Raw genomic sequence first — 20,966 nt, 5'->3', positions numbered from 1 at the left:
GGAGATCTAGTCTATGTTATTATTCACCTTGAAGAGAAAAATGATGTGGCGTGAAAATGCCACATTTAGGTCACTTAACTTTGATGAGTTCGTTTTTTTTCGTTTTTTTTTCTTTTTCACTTTTCTTTTCGTTTTTTTTTTCGTTTTTGTTATTATCATCTTCTTCATTTAAAACCCACCACCATTAAAGCTTCACCAAGCTTTCTCTCTCTAAGCAATTTTCAACCAAAATCAAATCAAACCATATGGGAAGCTAGCCAAGGATGAGGGAACAAAAGCCCTAAAGTTTCGGATCAAGAAAGTTGCCGGAAAACTCATAAAAGTCCGGCCAAAGCATTAACACAAATCCGGCCAAGTCATCAAAATCCGGCCAAGAGGTGCTGTCCCGTGCTAGATCCGGCAGTCCCGAGCATGAAGATGCGTCCCTTGACCGTTCCCAGCTGCAGCCCGAGCGAGAGGATGCCGTACCGAGCAGTCCGAGCTGCAGGTCCGCCGGAGCAGCTGCTGGTCGCGTCCACAGCAGCTGCTCCCGTGGACGCGTCCCGTGCGTCCAGTCGCTGCTGCTGCTGCCGCTCTTGTGCGCTTCCCTTAATGCTTCCCGAGCAGCCCGAGCTGCTCCATGCAGCCCGAGCTGCTTCCGGCCAAGCTTGGCCGGCCTTGAGCTTGGCCGGCCTTGCTTGGCCGGCACTCTTCCTTCTCCTTCCTCTCTTTTTCTCTCTCTCAAGCTCTTCTTTCAAGAATAAGAACCCTAAAAGCCTTAGCCTCCTTGCCTCTTTTCTCTCTCTTTCTTCTTGGTTCTTGGTTGATGAAGAAGATGATGAATAGTAACCCTTTACTACTAAAACCCTAGGTCAAGACTTTGACTCAAACTTGACTTTGAACCATAAAGAGGGTGCCCATATATTTTCAACTCTTTTCTTCTTCTTTGGTTTATGTGGGCTTTGGGCTTGGTTTTGGGCTTCATTTAGAAATCAAGAGGTGCCTCCATCTTGTCTCTACATCCAAACCAAGGGAAGTGCCTTCAAGAAAAGACCTTGGCTTCTTTCTTTTATAACATCCCCGTCCGAACTCCGAATCAACTTCCGTTTTCACCGTCGAACTCGTCATTGACTTCACTTGTTGTTTGACTTCTGACTTTGACCAAAATGACCAAAATACCCCTGGTGCTCTTTTCTTCCATTTTGCCGCATAAGATGAAAATGTGATAATTCGCTCTCTTTATTACGAATTACACGCCAAACCACAAATAAACTACCTAGCAATAAAAACACATAAATAATTAGAAATAAAACTCGAAAAGAACTAACTCATCAAAGTTAAGTGACCTAAATGTGGCATTTTCACGCCACATCAAAAAACAATTAAGTTATTAAGAATTTATGTTTAGTTTATCGTTTTCTTTAATTGTTCTTAGTTTATTTTATTGTTCTTTAATTATTCCGCTGCGTCTACATCAGGTTCTAAGAAGGCAAGAATAAGACCACGAATGAAATGAAGCAGCGAAAAATGGAGAAAATCCAAAATGGGTAACGTCCTAACGACCATTTCCTTTCTTTATTCCCAAGTTCCTTTCACTTATATTCAATATGTCTCTGACTCCTCTCCAATTAGTATTTTCATAAGCTCGTCTAAAATATAAAATCTTTGTACGAAGACTTGTTGTGCGAACTTGACTTTTCCAAGTCTTCTGCTACTCCCTAACCCTTACCATCGTACTCATGTTTACTTTCATAAGTTTATGTTCATACTTCGGCTTCCACAATATATATAAAATCTTTGGTTGATTTATGTTATCTTACGTTCTGATTGTGAGTTGATTTTCATCATCATCGACGATTTTGATCGTTGAACAATTATAATGAAGAAATAATTCTACCATAATCTCTTAGTTGGTGAGACTTGCAATAATTCTTTGGTTTGAATTTTTAGTTCATTTTATGTTAAAAAAAATTAGAAAATAAAATATATAATGTATAATTAAGAAAAGCTTGATTGATACAGCTAATAAATATATAATGTGATACCTACCTCATTTCTCATTGACTTGAGAAATAGTTTAGCTAGATCCTATGTAATTTTACCCTAATAGTCGAAATATATTTTGCCATCAAAGACTGGCCGGTGTGGAATTTTAGTCAGTGAAAAAGACGCCCCAGAGATAAACAGTTGTTTGCCTTGAAAAACATGATGTTTGTATTTAAAAACTTGTTGATTGTGTATTTTTTTAGTTTTTCCCATTTACTATTACTTTTCAAGTATCTTGTTTGTCCATTGGTTGAAATGTTGATTATATCAAGCAAATAATATATGTATTGAACAAAGAACTGTTTGCATCGAACAAACAACAATTGTATCATACAAGGAAATGTTTAAAGAATATATCTTCATCTTGAATGGCTAAGATTACACTTTTCAAATTTATCTTTAAGGGTTAAGGTTACATTTCCCAAGTTTATCTCAAAGGGTTGAAATTATACTATCCATACATATCTTCAATGGCTAAGTTTAAACCTCCCAAACTTATCTCTAATGGTTGAGATTATAGAACTATTCCTACTCATTAGGGGTGACCGCTAAAGTCGAAAGACCGGTGAAAATCAAACCAGACCGGACAATAAAAAACAAGTGCAAAAACACCCAGTCTATAATGGTCGGTCTTTTTTTTTATTGAATTGGTCTTTAAGTCCGGTTCGGTCATTTCTCTAACAAACTCATGGGGCCTGTACCGGACCGCATTAAATGTCATATATATCATCCTTACAATTAATGGTAAAATATTAATGGATAATTAAGTGTTATATCTTATAATGAAAAAATATGCGAAATTGTTGTCATTGTTGAATTATGTTCATTTGATCACTTGTGCACGATATTGGCTTCAATATAATCTTTTGATTGTTAATATTTCGTGAAATAAAGTTTAATTAGGTTTACACCGAAAAATCAGACCAAAAGACTAGTTTTTCAATGGCTGGTCTATTTTATTGTGAACGGACTTTTGGTCGTGCTTTTTATATATAAAAACCAGACCATTAGAATAGGTACTCGTTCAAATATGTCCAAAAATCGGTCCACCTGAACCGGTTTCACCCCTACTACTCACTGGATGAGTTATACCTTCTTTTTTATTACAAAACTTCACTGCTTTATATCGAAAACACCAAATGTGTATATCAGAATAGATCAAACACGTAAAAAATAGGGTTAATTCTATTTTGGCCCCCTAAAGATGACCAACTCACCAAAATGGCCCCCTAAAGATGACCAGCTTCCAGTATAGCCCTCTTTTGAGTTTTTTCGTTAGTCGATTTTAGTCAACTTTAACAGATGACTATTTATTTCCTTTTATACCCCTCTTTAAAAAAAATCTACCAGATTTGTCTTTTCCCCCTCTGTCGTATGAGGAAAGTCGCCGGCGCCGGCTGGTGACCATTACCAGAAATAAAATAAAAAAACATCCTTTTTTCTTTTTCCTTTTTTCTCACGCTCTTCTACGGTTTGGGGGGATCTCTCTCTCTCTCTCTCTCTAATGGAATGACTCTTATTAGTAACGAGTCTTGATACTGAATGTGGTTGTAATCAGATGTCACCAGAAGTGCTTGAGGATCCCTTGATGTAGTTGACGATGCTTGTAGAGAAAGAGCAAACCTAGAGAAACTTATTGGATGAGAAATCTAGAGAGAGAAACAGAGAAAGTGGGTTTAATCTGGTTGTTATAATTCCCCCAATTTTGACATACCCAAACCCTTCAAATCCTCACTGGAAATTCTCCCAAATTGTTGTAGTTCTTCACACCGCCATCACCAATCCAAACCCACCCTTTGGGTTTTAGGTGCTTCAAGTCGAAGGGCTAATCTACTGACTGGAAGTGGATGCAAATCTTAGAAGCTCCAACCATGAGAAGCTAGTTTGGATTTCTACCTAAAGCCAACCCAAAATTTCTTGTTCCCTAGCACTATTGTTCAACTCCCAAAATTAAACTGGTTTGTAATTAGGATATGTTAATTGTAGAAAAATATCTTGGTTTTGATGTCTCCTTGTGTGATTTCTAAATTTCATATTTGAGATTCACTTGCTTAGTATATGAATTCATGTTTAATCTTCATTATCTGGTTGATCTAGAGACTAGAGAGAGGAAACCTTTAATCTTCTCTTCATTAAGTAAAGTGGGTAAGATTTAATCAGGCAAAAAAAGTGGCACTAGCTGATGAGAAATCAAGTTGAAATGGGTAAGTTCGTAGTCTTTGTCGAATGCCATTTGGGAAATCATCAAGAAATGGTTCTTCTCCATCTTTTCCAAATCTTCAACATCATCATCAAAATCAACAACAACACCAACAAACCCTAGTTGATAGATCAAATCCAATTTCTTTAAATACTGTAACTTCAGTATTAAGATCTCTTTTACCGACTCGACCACCACTTCGTCTAGATCCAACCACAAAACTTTATTGTTTCTAGGTTTCCATATTCATAGTAATTTGCTCGGATATATTGAGGTTTGAGGGCGAGAAGAAGATAGAGGAAGAGATAGAAGAAGATAAAGCGGGAAAGAGAAAAAGGTGTGAACCTTTCAGAAAAGAGAGAAAGAAAGAAACAGGGAAAAAGAAGAAAAAAATCATTTACTATTTATTTATTTTTTGTGATGGTCACCGACGACGACCGACAGGTCGTCGCCGTTGACCATTTTCCGACAGCAAAGAGAAAAATGACATTTAGGGCAAAATATTCCAAATGAGGGTAAATAGGGAAAAAATTAATCAGCTGTTAATGTTGACTGAAATTGACTAACGGAAAAATTCGAAAGGGGGCCATATTATAAGCTGGTCATCTTTTGGGGGCCATTTTGGTCAGTTGGTCATCTTTAGGGGGCCAAAATAGAATTAACCCTAAAAAATATCATCAAATAGATCAAAATGATATAAAAATATTAATGTTTCATCAAATTTCAAGATAAATCAAAAAACCTCGTCTTAACTTAGAACATATCTCAAGAACAGGTGGCAGTTTGCAGAAACTAAACAATTGTCCATATAGCAGGGAAGTTTTCATTATTAGAATGCTTGAACTAAAATAATGGCACAAGTCATTTAGTGGATTGAGCTTTCATCACACTGTATTATTTGATTTTTTTTTTTCGTCATATTAATATTTGAGTGATTGTTTTTGCTATTAGCCTAACTTATTTTGAAATAAACTCTCATTTACTAAAAAAAAAATATGAAGAGAATAGCGATAGATGATTACACAAAACAAAATTTTATCCTTATTTAATGTTGGGTTAACCTCCGGGGGGTGGGGGGGGGGGGGGGTGCGGTAAGCAGAAGAGATATACATTTGAAATGGTTTGGATAGGCAGTGACTCTAGGGCATAAAGAAAAAATTTAAGAGGATAAAGACTTCATCACTCAAGTTTGACATAGAAGACACATTTATTTTGAATTTTTGAGTCAACAGTCCAAAATCTGGGGGGTAAACCCAAAAAAAATCCACTTTTGCCCAAAAATTAGTTGCAGGTCCAAATGTCAGTTTTTTTTTTTATTCCCCTCTTGCCCTTGGACGGGACATGCTGACGTTTTCCTGAAAAAAAAAATGTCTGGTAAATAAAATAATTTACCAGTACACGAAAAATTCAAAATTTTTTGAAAATTTGAAATTTTCAAACGAAATTTCAAATTCCCGCCCAGGAAACCATCTCTTCCCGGTAAATAAAATAATTTCCCGTACACAAAAAATTCCAATTTTCAAAATTTTTTTGAAATTTTCAAACGAAATATATTTTTTCGAAATTTTCAAACGAAATTTCAAATTCCCGGACAAATTTTGAAATTTTTTTGAAAATTTTAAATTCCCGCCCAGCAAAAGTGTCTAGTACAGAAAAAAATTTCCAGTAAATAAAATAATTTCCCGGTCACAAATTTTTTTTTTCGAAGTTTTGAAATTTCCAAACGAAATTTCAAATTCCCGCCCAAATTTTCAAATTTTTTTACGAAATTTCAAATTCCCGCCCAGCAAAAATGTCTAGTACAGAAAAAAAATTCCAGTAAATAAAATAATTTCCCGAAAAAAATTGCGTTTCCCGGGAATTTTTCGGTGGCTGTTCCGTAATTTTCTGAACAGTACACATTCTGATGGACGGGTTGTCAGATTATTTTTCAGAAAAAAAATCGTTTCCCGAGAATTTTCGATGGCAATTTTGTAATTTTCGATGGCATGAACGGTAAATACTTTATTTTCTAAGGGCCCTTTACGTAATTTTGACCCCCAAACTGACACATTGACCTCCCTTTCATTTTTAGGCAACTTTGGGTGAAATTTTCATTTTAGCCCCCTTTTTGGACCAATGGCCCAACCTCCCATTTATTTTTAGTCCAAAAATAAATATGTTGTGTTTTAACCCCAAACTTTCATCTTCAAGGTATGTAAATCTTTGGACTAGAGTCAATCGTGGTTGACTAAGATTAGCACCGGCAGCTCTTTGGATAAGGTGGTCAAGGGCGTGTCTTGAGATTTGAGAAGTATATCAGTCATGTGTTTCATGTGGTTAGTAACGGGGTACAAGCTTGTACTCAGTGTTGCCATGATTACAAATCGCATAGTTAATCTACTTAACCTCCATTTAAACGTGGGTGTAAAATACCTCATTTAAGAGCGTGTGCAATCCGTATAGGTTCAGTTCTAGTCTTCTAGACCGCCAAGTTGCTACTGTGACACTTGTTAGTATAACTTAAAAATGAAAAGAAAACGTAACGGAGTTTGATTTTTCTCCTCTCCCCAGTTTCTATATGAACAAGAAAACTAAACTTCAAAGTTTTCATCTTCACAACTTCTCTCTCTCTCTCATCAGACAACTACACATAAATTGACAAAATCACAACGGGGGATGTGTTTTAAGTCCAAAATCGCATGATCAATGAGTCTAGAGACCAAAGATAATCTGAAATAGAAAAAAAATCCACTCAAAGTAAATTACATGTCTATCCTCTCATTCTCTTTTACTGCCTAACCTATCCTAAGTTAAAAAAAAATAACCTAAAATAATATATACCATAATATTTAGAGATTCATTAAATGATTTCCTCAAAAACAAACTTTCCTTCCGGAAAAATAGTTGCCTTTACCGTTTAGTAGAATACTTTCTTTTATATTTCTATTAGAATTGGGCAAAAGCAAACCGAAGAGAGAGACAGAGAGCATCGTCACTTTCTAATATATGAACTAGGTTTTGATTTCATTCATCATCGACGCCCAAATTAAACCGAGTGAAAAAGGTGAAAGCATCGAGTGGGAGAGAGAGAGAGAATCGATTGATGGTTTCATTCATCATCTACAGTAGTGAAGAGTAAGAAAAAACAAACGTTAAAATAAAATGTTACAAATGTTGTTAGACTCGATAAGATTCTACCAGCATAAAATTTTATTAGAATCAACCAATTGTAACAAATTCATATCAGATGGTAACAGAATCAAGAAAATGCTAGTAAAATACTGAAAATGTAACAAAAACAATTTCACATAATATATTTTAATTACTAAAAAGTATTTGTTAACCTATTGTAACAAATTCATAAGATGCTAGCAAATTATTCTTGCTTTTTAAACTACTGTATTCAAATTTATTCAACCGATGCTAATAGAATGTAAAAGTTGCTATTAGAATCAATAAGATGCTAGCTAAATAGTATTTGCTTTTTAAACTACTTTATCAAATTCATTCATCAGATGCTAGTAGAATGTATGATATGCTAGTAGAATCAGTAAGATGCTAGCAAAATAGTTTGCTTTTTAACCTCACAAAAGAATTTGTAGATGTTTAATTGGATCGAGGTAGAGATAAAAAACAAATCACAAACTCATACTTTCTTGAAGTTCAAAGAACATAGAGTTACAAAGAGAGAAAATCATTTTTGGGAGAGAGCATCTCGTTTTAGGTAAATATTGGTTGAATTGGTAGGTTAATTTAGACAAATATCAGTTTTGGAAATAATATATTTTCTTGAATTCAAAGAACATATAGTTACAGAAAGAGAAACTCGTGTTTGGGAGAGAGAGAACTAGTTTTAGGTAAATATCCATTGATTTGGTAGGTTACTTTAGAAAATATAAGTTTTGGAAATAAAGATTAACATTAAATATCCACCATAAATATTCTTTCATAAAATTAGTAAAAAGTATTTGTTAACCTATTGTAACAAATTCATAAGATGCTAGCAAAATATTCTTCCTTTTTAAAATACTGTATTCAAATTTATTCAATCGATGTTAATAGAATGTAAAAATTGCTATTAGAATCAATAAGATGCTAGCTAAATAGTATTTGCTTTTTAAACTACTTTGTCCAATTCATTCATCAGATGCTAGTAGAATGTAAAATATGCTAGTAGAATCAGTAAGATGCTAGCAAAATAGTTTGCTAGCAAAATATTCTTCCTTTTTAAACTACTGTATTCAAATTTATTCAATCGATGTTAATAGAATGTAAAAATTGCTATTAGAATCAATAAGATGCTAGCTAAATAGTATTTGCTTTTTAAACTACTTTGTCCAATTCATTCATCAGATGCTAGTAGAATGTAAAATATGCTAGTAGAATCAGTAAGATGCTAGCAAAATAGTTTGCTTTTTAACCTCACAAAAGAATTTGTAGATGTTTAACTGGATCGAGGTAGAGATAAAAAGCAAATCACAAATTCATACTTCTTGAAGTTCAAAGAACATAGAGTTACAGAGAGAGAAAATCGTTTTTGGGAGAGAGCATCTCGTTTTAGGTAAATATTCATTGAATTGGTAGGTTAATTTAGACAAATATCAGTTTTGAAAATGATATATTTTCTTGAATTCAAAGAACATATAGTTACAGAAAGAGAAACTCGTGTTTGGGAGAGAGAAACTAGTTTTAAGTAAATATCCATTGATTTGGTAGGTTACTTTAGAAAAATATAAGTTTTGGAAATAAAGATTAACATTAAATATCCACCATAAATATTCTTTCATAAAATTTATGGAATGAATAATTGTATTAACTCAACCATTATAAACCTTTGGTTTACCAATGGTTAAAAAATATTTATGAAAGGGCAAAATTGAGAGAAAATTAAAAGATTGATGCATGGGGCCCACCAAATAGTGAATTTTTTGACTTATTTTACATTTTCGGTTTATTTTGGTTTTATTTTATTTATTGATTTAAGAGTGGATATATGACTAATTACCCCTCCTATTTTTGGACCTTAAACTCAAAAATCCAAATCACAATCCCCTCCACAAATTAATCACTTCCCCAGCTCCCTAAATTATTATTCACTCTCTTCTCCTTTTCTTCACTTTCCAAACCCAAACTCTCTCTCTCTAGTTTCATGACACAACCAAACGGGGTAGATGTTCATATCACTAACAAACCTTCAAAGAAATCAGATCTTTCATCAAAGGAGAACAATCAACAAGATTATCCAGCACAATCATATAATATACCTAAACAAGAACAACTCAATTGGCTAAACAATAATGCTTTATTCGAAAGAAAAGGATCAATTAGACGAAACTCAAATTCAAATACAATTTCTCATTCTTCTTCTTCAACTTCTCAACGTTTCTACTTCAATTTCAAATCTAAAACATCAATCATTGGTCTGCCTCAAACACAAAACTCAAATTTCATTGATTGTAGTAAAGTTTGAAGAAATTCTAAACCTTCAAAAGCAAGATTCTTCCCTAAAATATCAAGATCAAGATCATCAGGGAAATCTTCTTCATCTGTACCTCCTCCAAGTAAACCTTCTTCGCTAAATGTTTCTTGTATTGGAAGAGTTAGGTCAAAGAAAGAAACTATCATCGCTAGAAGCCGTAGTTTGAGGTTTCGTAATCGGTCTATTACCGATGAAACGCCGCCGGTTCAATCGGCTTTAATTAAACCGGAGAAAACTCCGTTCTGGTCAAAAGTCAGAATTATTCTTCGGATCGGTGAGAAGAAGAATAAAAATAATAATAGTAGTACTGATGATGGCGGTGGTTTGACGGAATCGCCGCCGCGGAAGACGAAGAAGAACGTGACGGAAGCGAAACACAAGGAAATTACATCAAAACCTGTGTCTGAACCGCCGCGGTTGGGTGGGTTGAAACGGTTTTCATCTGGGAGAAAGTCCGAGTCGTGGGGCGGTTGCGAGTTGGATTTTGGTGGCGGAGACGATTCTGACCCGCCACCTGAACCATCACCACCTGTTTCGGTGTTTAGTCGACGAGGGGTAGGTCAACCTCAGAGACTTGACTGTTATCGCGACTTGGAATTAATGGGTCCAGCTTCTGTTTGATATCCAACGTGGCAAAACAGACGGATTCCAGTCGTGCCACGTAATGCTTGGTGGGCCTACCTTGTGAAAATGATTTCGTTGTTATACTTCTTGAATGATTAAGTTTGCTTTTGAGGAAACTGTTTCGAACTTTTCTCTTTTTGTCATTATATAAATGTTAAAAATGGGGATTATAGTTTTGTACATGAAAAAGATTATAAAGAAGATATAGTGTTTATTGAAAAAGGGATGGTCATGATTTTGTGAATGAGTATGTGGGATTATTAAATTTCTATAGTTCTAAGTTATTTCGTATTGAATTTTTCCACTTTCTTTTTCGTATAGACATATTCAAATCGAATATACCAACGTATTTACTAATGTATCGAATATACCAACGTATTTACTAATGTTTTTTTTGTTGCAAATTTACTAATGGTATTATCAGACGATTAGTCTTTTTCTTATATATCTAGAGTCTAATTCGTGTTTAGAAAAAAAAAAAAACACAAAACCTTCATCTTTTATATAGATAATGACATCTATTCTTACCAACACAAACCTCTCCCCTAAATAGTCAATGAGAATAATTAGGTAAGAAAATTTCTAATAAATGAACGAAATATATTAGAAAATGACATGATAAAAGGTCAACTAATTTCAAGTTTCTAATCAGTACCGTCAATTCCTGCAAATGTTCTTCGATCACATTGAGTATGAAAAAAAAAAAGATATAATGATGTCTCAGAAATCTAAAACTAAAATACGTAACATTTCTGAAAGCTACAGTTTATGAATAGAGTCTAAGCAGCTGCCACAGCTACTTGTTTCTTGTGCCAAGAAACCACATCTTTGTACGCAACATCGCCTCCAAAAATATCCAAAGCGCTTCCAACAATAACATCTACACGTCCCATTCCTGCTACCTTTATCTTCTCCAGATCAGCCATTGTTGTCACTCCACCAGCATAAGTTACCGGAATCTAACACAAAACCAACCAAAATTTTCATTTTCCGGACCAACAAGGTCAAAGCCCAACTTTTCTCAAGTAGAGAAATACACATGTTACCACCAAAGTAAAAGTGTCTTCACGATACATAAGTTAAGAAATTTAAATGTGAGTTTAGTGATTATGATGTAGAGATTTGATTTGGAAGATTGAAAGTCGAATGTTTACGTACAGGTGAATACTTTCCGAGCAATGCCACAAGCTCCTCATCAATTCCTAGTCTGTAACATACACAAGCAGCCAACAACTACTTAAGTATGCAGGCCTAATGAAACAGAAACCATGTATTTGAGACTAACCTTTTCCCTTCGACATCGACTCCATGAACTAGAAACTCGTCTGCATAAGTAGCAAGAAAATCTAAAGATTTTTCATCAACATATACTTCACTGAACTTCTGCCATCCATCAGTGACAACTGCATATTTCCCATCCTGCATATAAAAGTTGTTGGAGATACGTAACTCAAAGGCTCGAAGTAAATTAACTTTCGAAAAATTCTGGACTCTCTCAGCTACCTAAAGTTGGAAGTTATACTTGATGATGTCAAGCGATTTGGTAATATACATAAAGTTTGGTCCATATGACTATAACTGCCCGACTCCCAAGTTCAAACTTCAGACCGTCTTATTCTATGGACGTGTACTCGGGTCTATCATAACCAAACCTCTGTGAGTCGGATGATCATAACAGTTAAAGGAAGAAAAATATTTATGAAAATGAGATGATTAAGAATGGATCTACAAAAATAAGAAGCGGCAGCACTCCCTTGGATTTCTTTTATTACTACAACTAAAAATTGTGTACTTACGGTTTAAAAATGCGTTCTCCTCGATCAACAAAAAAACGAGCTTTGGTTTGAAAGAACTATTGCAATAACTTTATTTTCTGCTCAAGGGAAAAACACAACAACCATAAAAGTTTACAATAGTTTACCAGCAATCTGCTGAAACTACAGGATGCAGCATGTATAGTAGCTCATTAAACTAGGCATACGATGAAGATTCAACCGAAATACATCTATGGGGTAGAAGCAACATAGAACACTCGTACCTTCTTTCTGCAGCTGAGATCTAAGACCAGACGCTGCTTTCCAACCATGTTGACAAGATCTTTGAGTCGTTCAAGCTCCATTTGTCCATTGTTAAAGACAAACTGCATGCGATTAGATCAAGAAGAGTTATTAAATCTACAGAACCTAAACAAACACGTTAATGAATGAAAACCCAATTGACTGAAAACAGTAACACGAAGTTCATCTTGTTCCTTTTTTCGTTCGTTTTGTTTTCTTCTTTATTTGCTACTACACAACCATCTATAATACTGCATTTCCCTAAAAGACCTTCTAAGTTCTAACCACCGGCCTGAAATTCTTCAGTGAATGAGTTATAAAGAAAATAAAATAGTAACACAAATGAAAAGTTTCTTATAGTTGATGAAATGTTTTAAGCTAAGCTAACAATGAAAAAAGATTCTTATCAGGTCTAGAATTTAAAATAGGAAAAAGTAGCTCCAGCCATTAGTAATTTTCAAAACGAGGGAAACAAATTTGGGCATTGGACAAAAAATACAAATGTTAGTTTGGATAAACAAGCGAAAGGAGGGATTAACTTCAGTATTACAACATTATCATGTTCATATATGATCATTACAGGTGGCAATTTCAAACTACAGATGGATCACATACCGAGGTCACAATGACATGGGAAGCCCCTTCATTGAGGTAACTTAAAGCGTTATCTCAATTGATCCCACCACCAACTTGTAGACCGCCTAGAAGTGACCATTCCTCATAGTACAGAGGAAAAATCTGTCAGCTCAAATATGTTATAAACATAAGAAAATAAAGGTAAAGATTGGAGTGCTCATGTTGAGGTAGGTCTTCGAAGTTTGAAGCATAAAATGATAATGAAAAAAAGTGACTCGTAAATTAATAACATTATAATAGAGGCAACCGTTTAGGTGCCTGTTCTGGTAGGCATTAGCTCATCAGTATGTGTGTTCTGTATCTGTAAGACATGACAGTACGGAAAATAGCAACTACACCAGGGTACTAGGTTTTAGGGGTCGGTTAGCTAGATGATTCAATACATTCCTGTTACTCAAGCTACAAAATAACCCATGAGCAAATCAGAGCCCAAATTCATAGATTTATCAACAAAATAACAGGATAAAGTGAAACATAGAAGCTAACGGACATGCAATGTCACTTGCAACAACACTAGGAAAACCATTCACAGCAACCAAGGAGGTGATAGCTACCAGGATAGGCACGCAATGCTTTGCTGCAGATTTGCTCAAGGCATCTCCCCCTAGCATTATAACATGACCACCTGTAAGTCCGTCATTCTTATACAAACTTGCAAATTCGTTAGCTGACTTATCTGATTCAAAATTCGTCACCAGAGCAGAAGCTTCGTCTTTTGAATCCCGAAGAGTAGATCCAACTATTTGCTTCACTTTCCCCTAAATCAATTCAAGTTTCGGCGAATAATAGGTAAGACAAGAAGCACCTCCATTTGAAGATATAAAAATTGGCAATACAAACCTAACATAACAGCTACTCCAACTAACAACATCCAGTATAGGTTGCCACGGCCTTAAATATCAAATGTTAGACCAAGAGTGCCTAATTGAATGACTAGGGCACCAATCCAAGACGTGTAACTAGTTAAAAGTCTGCCTTTTCTTTCCAATCATCCTAATCTTCAGACCATGTTTGGCGTGCAAGAAAAGAATGTGATTACCAAGGAATAACAATACCTTACTATTGTACTTCGTGTGGTGAGGAATATGATTGGTACCGATTGATTTTGTCCATAGATTATCTATTTCACAATTACAAGAGAGGGAGCCACAACCCCACTCTCTCCCTGGGTTTCGGCCTTTCTGGTTCCCCCTTTAAAAGGAATCACATTCCTCCTCAGAATGTAATTCCTGGCTCATTCCCGCCCACCAAAAACACCATTTCAGTATGTCATTCCTGGCAAACGCATTCCAATACCATCTTCGAAACATGGCTCAAAAGGAATGAAGTTCTTTGAGAATTGAACAATTACATGATTATCAGTATATTGTCATATTGTGAACAATTTAAGACTAACCCACAAATAACCACAACGTCAAGGTGATAATATAAACATAAAATGGAACTACAAACGACATATATAACATGAAATTGTGAAAAATTAAATGGATTTGCACTTACCTTGTGAATATCAATACAAGGTCGGAAACGAACACCGTCACATTTGATAGATAAACGAGATCCTACAAAAATTAATAGGTCAAATTAACTATAGCACTTGTAGCAGAAGTCTGATTCTAATTTGTAACTACTGAGTATGAGCAAAAACGAAACATACTGGAGAAATTAGGCGGTAAAACCCTAAAAAAACTCTGATTACTGGTACGGGAAATCGCAGAAGTTGATAGACGCAAAGAACTAATATCTGATGTTGGAGTAGTTGCGGGTTGAGAATCCAGAAGATTGAAAATTTCCATATTAACTGCGATTTATGTATTGATCTTGAGAAGAAGCCTGCAGGGGGGAGCCAGGATTTCAATTTAGCCGGGGGAGACTCCTTAAACTAGTTTGAATCAACCAAGTAACAAGTATAAAATCAAAAATCGAACCTAAATCTTATACCCAATTGACTTGCATGAATTTAGCAAATATCTTGTATCAAAATAAACTAGTTCCAACTTCTAACCTAATAAGTAGCAAGTAACTAGTTTTGTGAGAATAGTCCCTCATGGGAGAAGGGGTAACTAGCAACCAAGAATATAATGTATAGGTCTTCTCCACTCATTGCCAATTGGTTTTGAGTTGATGACCACAAACTTAACATGTAACACAGCTAGGCCCACACGTGATAGGCTTAAAAGCCAAACGTGCTCTCACGTCATAAAAAAAAACACGTGTTAGGCTAACCACGCCACACGTGAGGGGGCGTGTGAGAATAGTCCCACATGTAAGAAGAGGTAACTAGCAACCAAGAATATAATGTATAGGTCTTCTCCACTCATTGCCAATTGGTTTTGAGTTGGATGACCACAAACTTAACAAGTTTAAAATCAAATCCTATATCTAAACCCTTTAGACCTACAACCAAGGGACTTGTATGATTCTTTATTTGTACATCAAATAAACTAACCAAAATCTAAGAAGTAATGACTAATAAGTACAAACATAACAAGTTACAAGTAAATTTTGTATAATCTATCAAGATTCAAGACCTTAGTGTTATGGTTTGAAATTTAGAATGAAGATAAACTCATTACTCGATTCATAAACCTAAACTGATTTCATAAAACTAAATTATATATGAATTATAAAATAAACCCTAACCCTAACATGTTTTTTTAATTTCAATCTAACTCTTATAACCATTTGAATGATTGAATCAGAAGGTAGATGAATTCATAAACTTGTATTTGAAGTTTACAATAACCCCTAGAGAGAGAAAGTTGAAAAGCTAAAACCAATAACTATAATCTTCAAATTGAAAATTTTCTATGAAAATATATTAAAGATTGAAAAGTATAGGTTGATTAACAATATTAAACCTTTGAATTTTAGAGATATGGCCTCCAAGAATCAAAGTCAATAAAGCTATCTCTTCAATAACTTAGCACAAGAATGAAGAAACCCACGGTGTAACTTCTCAAATTCCTCTCTCAAAATCGGCCACATTAAGAATTAAAAAGAACAATCAGATTAAATTACCCCAATCCTTCTCACAAACTTATAAAATTCAGCCTGGTCTTCATGTCGGTCCGCCCCTCGTAAGAGGAATTCAGGTAAACTCTTTTAGTATACGAGGGCCAAAAATGGACCAAGGGTTTTAGTTAGATTCTGAGATAACCAGATGCAAATTGTGGTTTTGGGCATGGGCGGAGCCACGCTTTTAATTTATACTTCACGGTAGCGAGAAGTTATAACGAATTAAATTTAGACATCAACTATTGAACTAAATTTATACTTATCATAAGAAAGTAAGAGGAATTTCATCAAGCAGTTGGTCTACAAGACTACAACCTAAACCATCTCCATTACTCCATAATTCTCAAACAGACTCATCCATTTCTTGATGAATTTCATTAAAACCGAAGCAAAGTTATATCTAAAACATGGAATAAGGATCAATAACCTCTATGAGTCAGAACATTAAGATTTTAGAAAAATCGAACATGAGCAAAATTATAAGAAGTTAAAGTTACTGACCAAATCCTTGAGAGAGGAAGTGAGCTAGTTGCTCAGAAGTTCGGCTCCTTGCTGTCTTCGATTGAAGATAATTAAATAAACCCTCACAAGAAACCCTTGAGAGAGAAAGTGGAGATTAAAGAACTCATAAACCCTAGAACTTTCGGCTCCTCCTTATGTTCTGTGGATTTGGGAAAACTTCCCCTTTCTCTTTCCCGTCCCAAAAAAAAAAGAAAGAAAAAACACCAGGTTAAAAACCGAAACTACTCCTACACTCTTGACAAAATTATACAGGACAAGCGGGAAAATTTTCCTGATCTGAAAATTTCTCAGTTTATCATTTGATTTGGAGATTAAGGGTCTGTTTGGTTCCAAGCGTTCGCACTTGGATATCATTTCCCCAATGAGAAAGAAAATGAATTCCTTGATGGAAATTTAATTGTTTTTATTTGGATCTTTATTGACATTTTAGTGGAAAGATGCATGTGTTACTCTCAACTTAAGTGTTTGGTAAGATTTGGTGATGAAAATTTCTATTGATGGATGGAAATAAATTAGAGATAAAATATAATATATAGTTGGTGATTTTTACTAGTAGTGTTATTAATATTGTAATGCCTACATATAAGCAATGTACTGATGGCATAGTGCAACCTGTGTCCATGGGGCACAGACCGTTCTTCGAATGCATTGTAGATCAAATATTTATTTTTGGTATTTTATTAGTCATGTTAGTTCACTATCTATCTACCTCAACGACATAATTTTGTTGAGATGTAACTCACAGATAAAATAGATCATACGAGTCTTCTTTCGAATAATATCTTATGTTTCATTCAAATGTCTCATCTACGGTACCTAAATAACGTTACATAAATTAGTAACACATGACATCATACGTTGTCAATGTAATAGCATCACCGTGAAAGATTTTAGTGATAACAATAAAAAAATTACCCTCAAATAAGAATACATATTGCAATGAACATCTATCTATATCTACTGTCTTAGCTATGGCAAGAAAAAGAATCAGCAAGATGAAACTTTTTACATAACAATGAAAAGTACACCATTGGTGCAATTGCTCAAAATTCATATTTGTATTTTTGAAAATAAATTGTAACTTTTAACACAACTATTATCAACAGAGACAGAGCCACAGAGGCGAAGCTGTTAGTGGGCTGACCCGGGTTGCACCCCAGGTCAACCCACTAATTTCTATAAGCAGACCTCCTTTATAGCTTGAGAAGTAATTTGACAAGTTGGTAAAGTGTGAGTTGCTGGAATAGGTGTACACGAGTTCAAGTCCCTAGTCTCCCTCCCTCCCCTCCTTTTTTTTTTTTAGAAATCGACTACGATCTACGTTAGTCGTTACAAGACATTGATACATCGAGACGATGCGATAAGCACAATAACTGTCAAAATACTACTGAACCTAAAGGCCGACGAATTAAATGACATATAGTGCGACGAATTAATTGACCTAAAGCCTACATAAACTACTTGAAAGGGAACCTTTATTACTTTTTGACTCTCAGGGAATGTGTGGATAATATATATATATATATATATATATATATATATATATATATATATATATTCTTCTTTTGTTAGAAAATAAGATTTATTTTAAGCTAACGCAAATCTTTTCTTAGTTGATTCTACTTTTCGCACGTATCAAACACAATTTATATGAAGTTTTATTTATACTAAAATGAAGTTTTTGAAAAAGATATTTTATTTCGATTTTTCTTATAACTGAATCAAGGCACTTCCAAGAAAGAAAATTAACTAATGTCTTCGTTAAGTTTGTCCAATTTGAATTATTTGGTCATTTCGTTAAAATTATGATCGTATGCGTCAATTTTCAATTAATGCCCAAAAAAAAGTTGAACTTTTCATTTTTTTTGTCATGAGATGAATTTTCTAGCCATCGACTTTCCGCCCGTTCCTACTCTAAATCTCAGACATGAAGTATTTCTTAATTAGTAGCTTTAACGAATCTAATTCATTATCATATCAAAAATCATTCTCAATTTGAAACAATTGCAAAACAACCATCCGATTCATTCATTCAACTTTTTATGGTGTTTGGGCACAATAATAAAGTACGATTATCAAGTATAGTTTTCCTAATGATATTGAGAAACTACATTTTTATTTTTTCCAAATAAAAGTTTGAACTCACGATATTGGTGAATTTTGTATTCTCACATTACCGTATTCATATTCGTGGAAATTCATTTCTCCCTTGCCAAACGAGGCCTGGGTTTCATCATAAATCTTTCTTATCGAAATTGTTAGCCACTCAGAAAAATAGCGAAGGAAAATATTTTTTTTTCTCTCTCTCTCTAACAATGTCGATTACCTAAAGTTCAGTTCCTCATCCATGGCTTCCCTTTCCAGTTGTTTCACTGTAACTACAAAGACTCGTAAATCTTATCACCAACCATTATCTTTGAAATCTTCAACTTTACTTCCTCAGTTTCATTCTCCCACCTTTCAAACTGCAGTTCACACCACTCTTACACTCTGTGTTAGGTCTTCATCAAAATTTTAAGGGTAAAGGGTGGAATTTTTCTAAATAATGTGAATTGCAGGAAAGTGTGTATTTAATTGTTGGTGAAGTTGGGCCAAGCCATTAACCCTAGAAATGTGAAAATTGTTGCATTTTTGGCCACCTTCACAATAATTTTGTGACAGTCAAGGACTTTCCCCATCTGAAATAACTTATTAGACCCATTAAGCTTTGAATCACATATCATTGACATATCATTGACTTGAGAAATAGTTTAGCTAGATCCTATGTAATTTTACCCTAATAGTCGAAATGTATTTTGCCATCAAAGACTGGCCGGTGTGGAATTTTAGTCAGTGAAAAAGACGCCCCAGAGATAAACAGTTGTTTGCCTTGAAAAACATGATGTTTGCATTTAAAAACTTGTTGATTGTGTATTTTTTTTAGTTTTTCCCATTTATTATTACTTTTCAAGTATCTTGTTTGTCCATTGGTTGAAACGTTGATTATATCAAGCAAATAATATATGTATTGAACAAGGAACTGTTTGCATCGAACAAACAACAATTGTATCATACAAGGAAATGTTTAAAGAATATATCTTCATCTTGAATGGCTAAGATTACACTTTTCAAATTTATCTTTAAGGGTTGAGGTTACATTTCCCAAGTTTATCTCAAAGGGTTGAAATTATACTATCCATACATATATTCGTGGCTAAGTTTAAACCTCCCAAGCTTATCTCTAATGGTTGAGATTATAGAACTATTCCTACTCATTAGGGGTGACCGCCAAAATCGAAAGACCGGTGAAAATCAAACCAGACCGGAAGTAAAAAACAAGTGCAAAAACACCCATTCTATAATGGTCGGTCTTTTGTTTTATTGAATTGGTCTTTAAGTTCGGTTCGGTCCTTTTTCTAACAAGCCCATGGGACCCGTACCGGACCGCATTAAATGTCATATATATTATCCATACAATTAATGGTAAAATATTAATGGATAATTAAGTGTTATATCTTATAATGGAATTGATTTTGTTCTTTATTTTGTTTCGATACGCTATTGAGTGAAAGAAAAATATGCAAAATTGTTGTCATTGTTGAATTATTTCCATTTGATCTCTTGCGCACGATATTAGCTTCAATATAATCTTGTGATTGTTAATATTTTGTGAAATAAAGTTTTATTAGGTTTACACCGAAAAATCGGACCAAAAGACCAGTTTTTAAATGGCTAGTCTATTTTTATTTTGAACTGGCTTTTGGTCGTGCTTTTTACATATAAAAACCAGACCATTAGAATAGGTACTCGTTCAAATATGTCAAAAGTCGGTCTACCTAGACCGGTTTCACCCCTACTACCCATTAAATAAGTTATCCCTTTTTTTATTACAAAACTTCACAACTTTATATTAAATACACCAAATGTGTGTATCAGAATAGATCAAACACGTAAAAAACATCATCAAATAGATCAAAATGATATAAAAATATTAATGTTTCATCAAATTTCAAGACAAATCGAAAAACCTCATCATAACTTAGAACATATCTCAAGAACAGGTGGCAGTTTGCAGAAACTAAACAACTGTCTATATAGCAGGGAAGTTTTCATTATTAGAATGCTTGAACTAAAATAATGGCAGAAGTCATTTAGTGGATTAAGCTTTCATTACACTGTATTATTTGATATTTTCTTTAGTCATATAAATATTTGAGTGATTGTTTTTGCCATTAGACTAACTTATTTTGAAATAAACTTTCATTTACTAAAAAGAAATATGAAGAGAATAGCCATAGATGATTACACAAAATAAAATTTTATCCTTATTTAATGTTGGTTTAACCTTGGGGTGGGGGGGGGGGGGGGGGGTGAGGGGAAGAGATACACATTTGAGACATAAGAAAAGTTCTGGGAGGATAAAGACTTTTTTTTTTTTTTTTAT

General features: G+C 34.3%; 2 pseudogenes across 1 annotated transcript; one reads left to right on the top strand and one right to left on the bottom strand.

The window, feature by feature from the left end:
* The first annotated feature begins 9,356 nt into the window (after positions 1–9,356).
* LOC147557237 (uncharacterized) lies at positions 9,357–10,307 on the top strand (annotated as a pseudogene).
* Positions 10,308–10,876: 569 nt separating this feature from the next.
* Positions 10,877–16,798, bottom strand: LOC147557236 (1-(5-phosphoribosyl)-5-[(5-phosphoribosylamino)methylideneamino] imidazole-4-carboxamide isomerase HISN3, chloroplastic-like; annotated as a pseudogene). The gene is made up of 9 exons (XR_015233897.1): positions 16,523–16,798; positions 14,661–14,836; positions 14,504–14,565; positions 13,558–13,761; positions 12,983–13,068; positions 12,349–12,450; positions 11,596–11,729; positions 11,469–11,517; positions 10,877–11,269 (listed from the first exon to the last, which is right to left on the bottom strand). The product of XR_015233897.1 is annotated as a 1-(5-phosphoribosyl)-5-[(5-phosphoribosylamino)methylideneamino] imidazole-4-carboxamide isomerase HISN3, chloroplastic-like (transcript).
* Between the last annotated feature and the right edge of the window lie 4,168 nt (positions 16,799–20,966).

Source organism: Eschscholzia californica, unplaced genomic scaffold, assembly GCF_041429995.1.
Source record: "Eschscholzia californica isolate CP2 unplaced genomic scaffold, dmEscCali1.0.p SCAF_2, whole genome shotgun sequence".
In the NCBI taxonomy this organism is placed as follows: Eukaryota; Viridiplantae; Streptophyta; class Magnoliopsida; order Ranunculales; family Papaveraceae; genus Eschscholzia; species Eschscholzia californica.
Note: the sequence above shows the minus strand (reverse complement) of the source record. Positions and strands in the feature narration are given on the sequence as shown.